Genomic DNA, 13,255 nt, shown 5'->3' on the forward strand with positions numbered 1-13,255 from the left:
GAATTACTTTCATTGTATAAGACCTTTTCACTTTAAAATTACACAACATGTCTTATCACCAGGACAGGTGAACAACGAAAGTTAATGAATACTAAAACTAATAAACGAAGAGCGTAAAGATTCTTTTGTCCATCCGTGTTAAATACTTTTCACATTAATCTTTGGTATAAGAGACCAATAACTATCTATTTATCAATAAGAGAAAATTATTAAGTTCCTTTCCAATGTCCATGCAGTTTGTGGAGTAAGCAACGAAGCGAAAGGAGTGTATGGGAAGCAAATTACCTGCAGACTATGTCAAAATAAATGACAAATAAGGGGCCAGGTGCTCATGTCATTTTGCAAACACAAGATGCGAAAATGTTTAAATATTCAAATGCAGAATTTCATCAAATTAGGAAACAATGTTCGCGTCCGTATACCACGTGTTTACAGAGGCCGTGGTCATCCCGGAAGCGTTCTTGCATTTCTCATGAACGTCGAGGATGATCTTCGAAGAGATACTGGTGTTTCAAAGCAACTGTTTTCCAGAACTGAGTTTTTCATTCTGCACGAGAAACTACTCACGTTGGAATCCGCGGTTAAAAAAATGTGATTACGAATATAAAGTTACTGCCGAAAAGAAGAAATTAATATTTTTAAGCTGATTATATGTAACTCGTTGTTATTGAACTACAAGTGTGTAGTGTCTCTGTTTGTATGTCTGTGTAGGTAGCGGCGTCGACTACTCCCACAGCGTACGTAAATCAGTGCACGTAGACAAATTACTCTCGTCGTGTAGAAACAGCCGCCGACTCCGACGGTTGCGTGTAAAATTCTTGAAATGTAAGAGAAAGAAAACTTCTATAGGATCTTCTCGAATTGGAACACTGCCACTCGAATTTGGTCATTGTCTGTGAGTGAAATGAGTTCGTTTTAGGAGAGAGAACTTTCTCTGTGCTTTTGACCGTGTTACTGAAGCAGGTTCTACAGTAAACATCGACCACCAAATGTTCGAAGTCCTATACAAGTTAGTCCTACATAACAGTTCATCACAGAAACCTTTGATCAAAAATAAATACACGAAGTTACCTTTGTCGTTATCAGGAGAAAGAAAACTGGCATTCTACAGGTCGGAGTGTGGAATGACAGATCCCTTAATCGGGCAGGTAGGTTAGAAAATTTAAAAAGGGAAATGGATAGGTTAAAGTTAGATATAGTGGGAATTAGTGAAGTTCGGTGGCAGGAGGAACAAGACTTCTGGTCAGGTGGGCTACAGTATTATAAACACAAAATCAAATAGGGGTAATGCAGAAGTAGGTTCAATAATGAATAGGAAAATAGGAATGCGGGTAAGCTACTACAAACAACATAGTGAACGCATTATTGTGGCCAAGATAGATACGAAGCCCACACCTACTACAGTAGTACAAGTTTATATGCCAACTAGCTCTGCAGATGACGAAGAAATTGAAGAAATGTATGATCAAATAAAAGAAATTATTCAGATAGTGAAGGGTGACGAAAATTTAATAGTCATGGGTGACTGGAATTCGGTAGTAGGAAAAGGGAGAGAAGGAAACGTAGTAGGAGAATATGGACTGGGGCAAAGAAATGAAAGAGGAAGCCACCTGGTAGAATTTTGCACAGAGCACAACTTAATCATAGGTAACACTTGGTTCAAGAATCATAAAAGAAGGCTGTATACATGGAAGAAGCCTGGAGATACTGACAGGTTTCAGATAGATTATATAATGGTACGACAGAGATTTAGGAACGAGGTTTTAAATTGTAATACATTTCCAGGGGCAGATGTGGACTCTGACCACAATCTGTTGGTTATGACCTGTAGATTAAAACTGAAGAAACTGCAAAAAGGAGGGAATTTAAGGAGATGGGACCTGGATAAACTAAAAGAACCAGAGGTTGTACGGAGTTTCAAGGAGAGCGTAAGGGACCAATTGACAGGAATGGGGAAAGAAATACAATAGAAGAAGAATGGGTAGCTTTGAGGGATGAAGTAGTGAAGGCAGCAGAGGATCAAGTAGGTAAAAAGACGAGAGCTAGTAGAAATCCTTGGGTAACAGAAGAAATATTGAATATAATTGATGAAAGGAGAAAATATAAAAATGCAGTAAATGAAGCAGGCAAAAAGGAATGCAAACGTCTCAAAAATGACGACAGGAAGCGCAAAATGGCTAAGCAGGGATGGCTAGAGGACAAATGTAAGGATGTAGAGGCTTATCTCACTAGGGGTAAGATAGATACTGCCTATAGGAAAATAGAACCACTTGTATGAACATCAAGAGCTCAGATGGAAGCCCAGTTCTAAGCAAAGAAGGGAAAACAGAAAGGTGGAAGGAATATATAGAGGGTCTATACAAGGGCGATGTACTTGAGGACAATATTATGCAAATGGATGTAGATGAAGATGAAATGGGAGATACGATACTGCGTGAAGAGTTTGACAGAGCACTGAAAGACCTGAGTCGATACAAGGCCCGGGGAGTAGACAACATTCCATTGGAAATACTGACGGCCTTGGGAGAGCCAGTCCTGACAAAACTCTACCATCTGGTGAGCAAGATGTATGAGACAGGTGAAATACCCTCAGACTTCAAGAAGAATATAATAATTCCAATCCCAAAGAAAGCAGGTGTTGACAGATGTGAAAATTACCGAACTATCAGTTTAATAAGTCACAGCTGCAAAATACTAACGAGGGTTCTTTACAGACGAATGGAAAAACTAGTAGAAGCCGACCTCGGGGAAGATGAGTTTGGATTCCGTAGAAATATTGGAACACGTGAGGCAATACTGACCCTACGACTTATCTTAGAAGCTAGATTAAGGAAGGGCAAACCTACGTTTCTAGCATTTGTAGACTTAGAGAAAGCTTTTGACAATGTTGACTGGAATACTCTCGTTCAAATTCTGAAGGAGACATGGGTAAAATACAGGGAGCGAAAGGCTATTTACAGTTTGTACAGAAAGCTGATGGCAGTCATAAGAGTCGAGGGACATGAAAGGGAAGCAGTGGTTGGGAAGGGAGTGAGACAGGGCTGTAGTCTATCCCCGATGTTATTCAATCTGTATATTGAGCAAGCAGTGAAGGAAACAAAAGAAAAATTTGGAGTAGGTATTAAAGTCCATGGAGAAGAAATAAAAACTTTGAGGTTTGCCGATGACATCGTAATTCTGTCAGAGACAGCAAAGGACTTGGAGGAGCAGTTGAACGGAATGGATAGTGTCTTGAAAGGAGGATATAAGATGACCATCAACAAAAGCAAAACGAGGATAATGGAATGTAGTCGAATTAAGTCGGGTGATGCTGACGGAATTAGATTAGGAAGTGAGACACTTAAAGTAGTAAAGGAGTTTTGCTATTTGGGGATCATAATAACTGATGATGGTCGAAGTAGAGAGGATATAAAATGTAGACTGGCAATGGCAAGGAAAGCGTTTCTGAAGAAGAGAAGTTTGTTAACATCGAGTATAGATTTAAGTGTCAGGAAGTCATTTCTGAAAGTATGTGTATGGAGTGTAGCCATGTATGGAAGTGAATCATGGACGATAAATAGTTTGGACAAGAAGAGAATAGAAGCTTTTGAAATGTGGTGCTACAGAAGAATGCTGAAGATTAGATGGGTAGATCACATAACTAATGAGGAAGTATTGAATCGGATTGGGGAGAAGAGAAGTTTGTGGCACAACTTGACCAGAAGAAGGGATCGGTTGGTAGGACATGTTCTGAGGCATCAAGGGATCACCAATTTAGTATTGGAGGGCCGCGTGGAGAGTAAAAATCGTAGAGGGAGACCAAGAGATGACTACACTAAGCAGATTCAGAAGGATGTAGGTTGCAGTAGGTACTGGGAGATGAAGAAGCTTGCACAGGATAGAGTAGCATGGAGAGCTGCATCAAACCAGTTTCAGGACTGAAGACCACAACAACAACACCTTTGAAATGCAACAGACTGTATTTTGGCTGTTACTAAACTCCACGTTAACGTTACATATCGATTATGAATCTCATAAAACACAAATGATACAATATGGTGGCTAACAATGTTTCATTGGACACACTTCGTACACGCCCTCTCGTTATCCTTTCTCGCAACAGAGTCCCGTCACATCCCCGAGTTTCTTTAATTTCTCCTCTCGCCAAGGAGCAACGCAAATCCAGGCTTAAATATTTCGCTCGCGCAGGCGAAACGCGCGACCTCGCTATATATATAAACTGTTAGTACAACGTAGGGAACTGTAATTTCAATTGAAGGTAAATTTGTAGTTTTTCCTCACTACGTAAGACATTTTCTTAAATACGAGATGGGGACGCTGCTAGCCACTTCCCGTGCTGTTACCCATAGCAAGACTGCAACACGTGTGGGCCGACAGCACCCGCTGAAACTTACACCGCGCCCGTTACTAAAGACAAGGGAGCGGCTGGCGACGCTCGATAGCTTGGCGCGAAAGCAGCTCGAGACGCACCGCCTAATCACCGAATTTTTCGTGGCGGACGTCTCACCAACAAACACTCAACATAACATTACACACCCCTGTTACTGGACAGTCATGCAGCATTGTCCCACCGACGCCGCAGCCTCAAGAGATCGTGGCCGCGGCGGCGGAAGCGGACCCAGAAAATCACTACACAGAGCCCTGGCAGGTGGAGGGCACAAACTCAGACCCAGGAAAACACCAACACAGACAAGCGAGCAACCAAACTCGCTTGGCAACCGAAAGGCGCTGTTGCCTACACCTACTAGCTCATCTCATGAAAGCAACAATAATAATACGAAACAAAACATAAACACGACTGTGGCGAATAACAACAAAGCCGCAGCGGTGCCCACACAACACAAGACTGGTTTCCCCCCAGTCGTTATTCAAAGCTATGGGAACTTTAGTGCCCTTAACACTGCATTCGCGGAAAGGCCCATTAACAGCACACTACACGCAAAGTACTCGGGAGATATGGCCTCACTGTGCGTTGCCACAGACAACGAATATAAAGATCTCCTGACCTTCCTCAAAGATCGAACACTACACGTACAGGACGCTGGACGAGAGAACCCAGCAGTACGTGATCAAGGGAGTGGATTCCAGTGACCCAAACGACACAGTACAGGCGGCGCTCTGTTATCTAGGATGAGACGCACCGCTACCACACTACATGGGTGAGTTAGCCGACACGGCTGATTCCCGAGCCATCCTGCAGATAAAGAGGTTTCTGCGGATGGACGTACGTGTAGAACATTACGAACCACTCAATGCCCCCCAACAATGTAACAACTGCCAGCGATTCGGCCACTGGGCCCTTCGTTGTGGCCTGGCAACTAGTTTCCGCGGATGTGCTGGCAATCACAGATCCAACACCTGCACACAAACACAGCCAAACTAGCGACGCTGTGCCAACTGCAGTGGGCCCCATGCGGCCAATTTCAGGCAGTGCAGTGCATACAAACTGTGGTGTCATCGTCAGACACCACACTTGCTAGGTGGTAGCCTTTAAATCGGCCGCGGTCCGGAAATATACGTCCGACCCGCGTGTCACCATTATCAGTGATTGCAGACCGAGACTTCCTAGAACTCGCCCCAGTTGTACAGCCGACTTTGCTAACGGTGGTTCATTGCCTACTTACGTTCTCATTTGCCGAGACGATAGTTTAGCATAGCCTTCAGCTGCGTCATTTGCTACGACCTAGCAAGGCGCCATTATCAGTTACTATTGATATTGTGAATCATGTACCGTCAAGACCGACGTTCATCATTAATGGATTAAAGTTAAGTATTCCACCAGCTACGTCCGTTTTTTTCTAAATTCTAATTTCCTCGTCCTGTTCCAGACCTCACGCCAGCTAAAACGCGTGCATTTCGGCCTCCTCTAGTAACACGGTGTTGGCTCTCCTGCCAACCACAACACAAACAGGCGCTGAAACGTAAGCAAAACAAGAGCAGGGTACAGTACGGCATTCCACGCCCAAGGCCAGCGCCATATCCAGTAAGGAACGGCGTAACGTTTGCCACGGTTGCACGCCCTGGCGGAACGGCACAGGCCGCGGAACCTCAGCGCCCTTCACACACACGCGAAACAACCGCTGCAACAGCTACACAACAGCCACAGACAACACCTGAAAACCAACAAGCATCGGTGCCAACACCTATGCCCCCAAACAACACGACCCCACTCTCGGAAGTCACGTGCTGCGAAGAAACGAACCATATACAGGAAAACACATCCACACAAGAACCCCCCCCCCCCCAACCCCAATCCCAGAGGAGGAATAGACGACGTACACGTAAACACAGGGCGGGGAACACCAAATCACCACAGCAGGCCACCCAGCAACAACACACCAATAACACACAGGAAAACAATCAACAACACATCGAGACTGTAACCCACACTAGCATCCCCCTCACCACACAAGTAACACAGGCGCCACAACCTCTGTCACAAAACATAAACACAAATGCCACTCCTAACAACACACCAATACCTGCACAAGCGGCCGCTAACTCTACAACAGCTCCTCAGGCTACCACACCCAACACCACCTGGGGGAATACTGGAAACACTATTCCCTCGACACACGACAGTTCAAATCCTTACCAAGGTGCTGACGGCCGTCACTACACTCATCACCCAGCTCATGAGCGCCGAACCTGGGCAATACTAGGCTGTCATACACACTGCCATCACAACATCCTTACCAAGGTGCTGACGGCCGTCACTAGACTCATCACCCAGCTCATGAGCGCCGAACCTGGGCAATACCAGGCTGTCATACACACTGCCATCACAACATCCTTACCAAGGTGCTGACGGCCGTCACTATACTCATCACCCAGCTCATGAGCGCCGAACCTGGGCAATACTAGGCTGTCATACACACTGCCATCACAACATCCTTACCAAGGTGCTGACAGCCGTCACCACACTCATCACCCAGCTCATGAGCGCCGAACCTGGGCAATACTAGGCTGTTATACACACTGCCATCACAACATACTTACCAAGGTGCTGACGGCCGTCACTACACTCATCACCCAGCTCATGAGCGCCGAACCTGGGCAATACTAGGCTGTCATAGACACTGCCATCACAACATTCTTACCAAGGTGCTGACGGCCGTCACTACACTCATCACCCAGCTCATGAGCGCCGAACCTGGGCAATACTAGGCTGCCATACACACTGCCATCACAACATCCTTACCAAGGTGCTGACAGCCGTCACTACACTCATCACCCAGCTCATGAGCGCCGAACCTGGGCAATACTAGGCTGTCATACACACTGCCATCACAACATTCTTACCAAGGTGCTGACGGCCGTCACTACACTCATCACCCAGCTCATGAGCGCCGAACCTGGGCAATACTAGGCTGTCATAGACACTGCCATCACAACATTATTACCAAGGTGCTGACGGCCGTCACTACACTCATCACCCAGCTCATGAGCGCCGAACCTGGGCAATACTAGGCTGTCATACACACTGTCATCATAACACTCTTTCACACTCTCACATGAATAACATACCACACCAGGCCCGTAACGCAAACCCGCACACCCTATCACAGATCCTGCTCTGGAATGCAGACTCGATCCACAACAAAAGGGCAGAATTTGCCGCGTCCATGGAGCGCAAGGGAATCCTTGTCGCGCTACTAAGCGAGACTAATCTTAAACCGCACAAACAATTAAACTTTCCTGGCTACTGCGTCTATCGTACCGACCGACCGGGCGACGCCGTGGCAGGTGGAACTGCGATCGTCATACACAAAGACATTGAACACACAAACATAGAGCTCCCTGAACTGGAAAAAATCGAGGTACTGCCGTCAGAGTCACGTTCACTCCACAACACAACAACTCTTACGGGTCGTTGAACATATAACACATGGCCTCAACACAAACAAAGCAACAGGGGCGGTGTTCCTGGACATTGAAAAGGCTTTCGACCGTCTATGGCACAACGGCCTCATTCGCAAACTCAGCGAAGCGGGATTTCCCGACGGGCTGGTGCGTTTAATACACTCATACCTCACAGACAGGAGTTTCAACACTGACGTGCAAGACAAACAATCAACACGTCACGGTATACACGCGGGAGTATCCCAGGGAAGCATCCTAGGACCCCTACTGTTTAACCTCTACAGAAACGATCTCCCAACCACACACAACAGAACGATGGCAATCTACGCGGCTGACACTGCCATCCTCGCGCAAGATCGGAAACCATCAAACATTACGTCACGCTTACAGACTGCACTCAGATTGGCTGAGCTTTGGTTGGAGAAATGGCGTGTTAGAGTAAACATCGACAAGTGCGAAGCCATTCTGATCACTAGAAGAACGAAGCAACTGCGCAAACATCGACACTGCAGACCAATAACTCTACATGCACGCCCAATACGTTTCCGTGAGAAAGTCAAATACCTCGGTGTCTGGCTGGACCGGAGGTTACTCTGGGGGGACCACATACTACACATGACCAACCGGGCAAGCGCGAGGCTCAAACAGCTCTACGCTAAGCTCAACAGGCGTAGCACACTGAACAGAAGGGTGTCAAGGTTCATGTACATGCCACTTATTCGACCCCTGATGACAATTACAGCTCCTGTCTGGGGATACGCTGCGCCTACACGCCTGCTCCGTCTGCAGGCCATACATAACAAAGTACTCAAAATCATAAGCAATGCTCCACAATACACACGCATCGCGGACCTTCACCGGGAATACTGACTTGAGACTCTCACTGAGGTAATCCACAAACTCACCACAAGACTATATAGGAACTCCAGACATTCGCAGAACCCGTTTATTCTGAATCTGGGGAACTACGACCACAACCATAGATGGAAACATAAAAGACCAAAAGACGTACTTGTAAGGACATAACATCTATGGTCAAGCACACGCAAACACAACGGTACAGGTGAGCCCCTGTTAATCACACGCCATTACTGGATATCCAGCTGGAACACACTGCCGAATAACTGGCATCACGCAGGGAAGCCGTACCGTACACTGCATGCAGACAAGCTCTACACGTCCCCCACACAGTGAGATGATTTATGGCCGATCTCCCACTACTGTATAACGATCTTGATTGTTCCAGGAATGTAGCAGCAGCAGCAACTGGGACACATCGCCATCGCTTGTTACGGTAATGATGCATGATACCTATACTAACAAATCCAACCTTGCATGAAATATCGCAGCTAGTAAGCCACTACTGCTCTTACTACCCATCCCACTGTCGCAGAGGTTTTTTTCCCACGGCACGAGCCTTGGCACTTTTTCCCTCTGCTCTTCAAATTGCTACCCTCACTCGCGTTTCGTCCACTATCTATCACCTGATGGGCCGTGTTAATGCGTAGTCTTACCCAGACGCACGGACAACACCACAGCCCAGCACCCTGTGATCCACTAGCCAAATAACTAACATGTTGACGGAGGTGACAGTAGAACTTTTGGTCTGGTCACCACGTTGGTGCGGGCGTGAAGGGGTCCCATCTCTTTACTAAAGAGGACGCCGGTTAAGGGTACACGGCTGTTAAATACGCGATAGTTCAATGTCAATGATGCAACAGGAAACTGTTGCGCAATTGCAAATGTCATGAAGTTCATCTTGGTGTAGTAAGTGACGACGAAGTGTAATAAAATGGACTGATACAGTCAACGGATTTATAAAGTTTGAAAACATATGCATTCATCAAACATCGAAACAGTTCAGCAGTATCAAATGTCATTAAAGTCCATATTGCAGTTAAAGTGATGACAGATTGTAATAAATGAAATTGATAAAATGAATAACTCATAAAAAGTTTGAAATTATCCAGACTCTTCAGATCGGGTCGTTTTTTTCTTCAGACTATGGTCGATGGATCCATGCCATTTCCCTAATTGGGCAAATCCAAAAAACGTCGGACATTGGCCGGTCAATTTATGGCGATACTGGCCAATTCAGGACTTGGCCGGCCACTTCTCGCTTTGGTCATTTTCACTTTCGGCCGTAACTTTTCTGTTTGAACTTGGAGCCGACCAATATTTTTTTAAAAATATGAATTGATGATTTTCACCTGCAGAATGTGTTATGATGATTCTAGTACACGCCAGAAAACTAATAGAATATATCTCATATACGTAACTATTTAAATTCTTCGCGGCAGTTTATTTTTATTTTTTTTTGGGGGGGGGGGAGAGCGGTCATGTAGTGTGGTACATATATTTGCATACGAAGTATAAGTAAATCGAATCTACGAGTATAAGGCAGTTAAATATTATTTAGCAGCCTAGGTGTCATTTTCCAGCTGACGTGGCTGTTTAGTGTCAACTGTTTATGTTATTGTCCGTAGAAGAGGCTTTCGTACAAAATACTTGTTGATGTTGTTGTGGTCTTCAGTCCAGAGACTACTTTGATGCAGCTCTCCATTCTACTCTATGCTGTGCAAGCTCCTTCATCTCGCAGTACCTACTGCAACCTACATCCTTCCGAACCGACTTAGTGTATTCATCTCTTGGTCTCCCTCTACGATTTTTACCCTCCATGCTGCCCTCCGATACTAAATTGGTGATTCCTTGACGCCTCAGAACATGTCCTACCAACCGATACCTTCTTTTAATCAAGTTGTGCCACAAATTTCTATTCTCCCCAATTCTCTTCATTACCTCCTCAGTAGATCACTAGTTTTGTGATCTACCCAACTAATCATCAACATTCTTATGTAGCACCACATTTCGACAGCTTCTATTTTCTTCTTCTCCAAACTATTCCATACATGGCTACACTCCATATAAATACTTCCAGAGACGACTTCCTGACACTTTAATCTATACTCGATGTTGACAAATTTCTCTTCCTCAGAAACGCTTTCCTTGCCATTGTCAGTCTACATTTTATATCCCCTCTACTTCAGCCACCATCAGAAATTTTGCTCCCCAAATAGCAAAAATCGTCGACTACAATGTCTCATTTCCTAATCTAATTCCCTCAGCATCACCTGACTTAATTCAACTACATTCCGTTATCCTCGTTTTGCTTTTGTAGATCTTCGTCTTATATCCTCCTTTCAGGACACGATCCATTCCGTTCAACTGCTCTTCCATGTCATTTGCTGTCTCTGACAGAATTATAATGTCATCGCCGAACCTCAAAGTTTTTATTTCTTCTCCATTCACTTTAATTCCTACTCCGAATTTTTCTTTTGTTTCCTTTATTTCTTGCTCAATATACAGATTGAAAAACATCGGGGATAGGCTACAAACCTATCTCACTCCCTTCTCAAACAATTCTTCCCTTTCATGCCCCTCGGCCCTTGTAGCTGCCATCTGGTTTCTGTACAAATTGTAAATAGCCTTTCTCTCCCTGTATTTTACCCCTGTCACCTTCAGAATTTGAAAGAGAGTATTCCAGTCAACATTGTCAAAAGCTTTCTCTAAGTCTACAAATGCTAGAAACGTAGGTTTGCCCTTCCTTAATCTATCTTCTAAGATAAATCGGAGGGTTAGTATTGTTTCACGTGTTCCAGCACTTCTACGGAATCCAAACTGATCTTCCCCGAGGTAGGCTTCTACCAGTTCTTTCATTCGTCTGTAAAGAACCCTCGTTAGTATTTTGCAGCTGTGACTTATTAAACTGATAGTTCGGTAATTTTCACATCTGTCAACACCTGCTTTCTTTGGGATTGGAATTATTATATTCCTCTTGAAGTCTGAGGGTATTTCGCCTGTCTCATACATTTTGCTCACCAGATGGTAGAGTTTTGTCAGGACTGACTCTCCCAAGGCCGTCAGTAGTTCCAATGGAATGTTGTCTACTCCCAGGGCCTTGTATCGACTTAGATCTTTCAGTGCTCTGTTAAACTCTTCACGCAGTATCGTATCTCCCATTTCATCTTCATCTACATCCATTTCCATAATATTGTCCTCAAGTACATCGCCCTTGTATAGACCCTGTATATATTCCTTCCACCTTTCTGCTTTCCCTTCTTTGCTTAGAACTGGGTTTCCATCTGAGCTGTTGATATTCGTACAAGTGGTTCTCTTTTCTCCAAAGTTCCTGAAGGCAGTATCGTATCTTACATCTCGTGAGATACGCCTCTACATCCTTACATTTGTCCTCTGGCCATCCCTACTTAGCCATTTTGCACTTCCTGCCGATCTCATTTTTGAGACGTTTGTATTCTTTTTTGCCTGATTCATTTACTGCATTTTTATATTTTCTACTTTCGTCAGTTAAATTCAATATATCTTCTATTACCCAAGGATTTCTGCTAGTCCTCGTCTTTTTACCTACTTAATCCTCTGCTGCCTTCACTATTTCATCCCTCAGAGCTACCCATTCTTCTTTTATTGTATTTCTTTACCCCATTCTTGTCAGTCGTTCCCTAATGCTCTCTCTGACATTCTCTACAACCTCTGGTTCTGTCAGTTTATCCAGGTCCCATCTCTTTAAATTCCCATCTTTTGCAGTTTCTTCAGTTTTAATCTACAGTTCATAACCAATAGATTGTGGTCAGAATCGACATCTGCCTCTGGAAATGTCTAACAGTTTAAAACCTGGTTCCAAAATCTCTGTATTACCATTATATAATATGTCTGAAACCTTCCAGTATATCCTAACCTCTTCCATGTATACAACCTTCTTTCATGATTCTTGAACCAAGTGTTAACTATGATTAAGTTATGCTCTGTGCAAAATTCTATCAGGCGGTTTCCTCTTTCATTTCTTACCCCCATTCCATATTCACCTACTACGTTTCCTTGTCTTCCTTTTCCTACTATCGAATTCCAGTCACCCATGACTATTAAATTTTCGTCTCCCTTTACTATTTGAATAATTTCTTTTATCTCATCATACTTTTCATCAATCTCTTCGTCATCTGCGAAACTTGTTGGCATATAAATTTGTACCTCTGTGGTAGGCGTGGGCTTTGTGTCTATCTTGGCCACAATAATGCGTTCACTATGCTGTTTGTGGTAGCTTACCCGCGCTCCTATTCTTTTTATTCATTGTTAAACTTACTCCTGCTTTACCCTTATTTGATTTTGTAGTTACAACTCCGCATTCGCCTGACCATAAGTCATGTTTTTCCTGCCATCGAACTTCACTAATTCCGTCTATATCTAACTTTAACCTGTCCATTTCCCTTTTTAAATCTTATAGCCCACTTGCCCTTAAGGGGTCTGACATTACACGCTCCGATCTGTAGAACGCCAGTTTTCTTTCTCCTGATAACGACGTCCTCCTGAGTAGTCCCCG

The sequence above is a fragment of the Schistocerca gregaria genome, chromosome 4 (genome assembly GCF_023897955.1).
Source record: "Schistocerca gregaria isolate iqSchGreg1 chromosome 4, iqSchGreg1.2, whole genome shotgun sequence".
Classification (NCBI taxonomy): domain Eukaryota; kingdom Metazoa; phylum Arthropoda; class Insecta; order Orthoptera; family Acrididae; genus Schistocerca; species Schistocerca gregaria.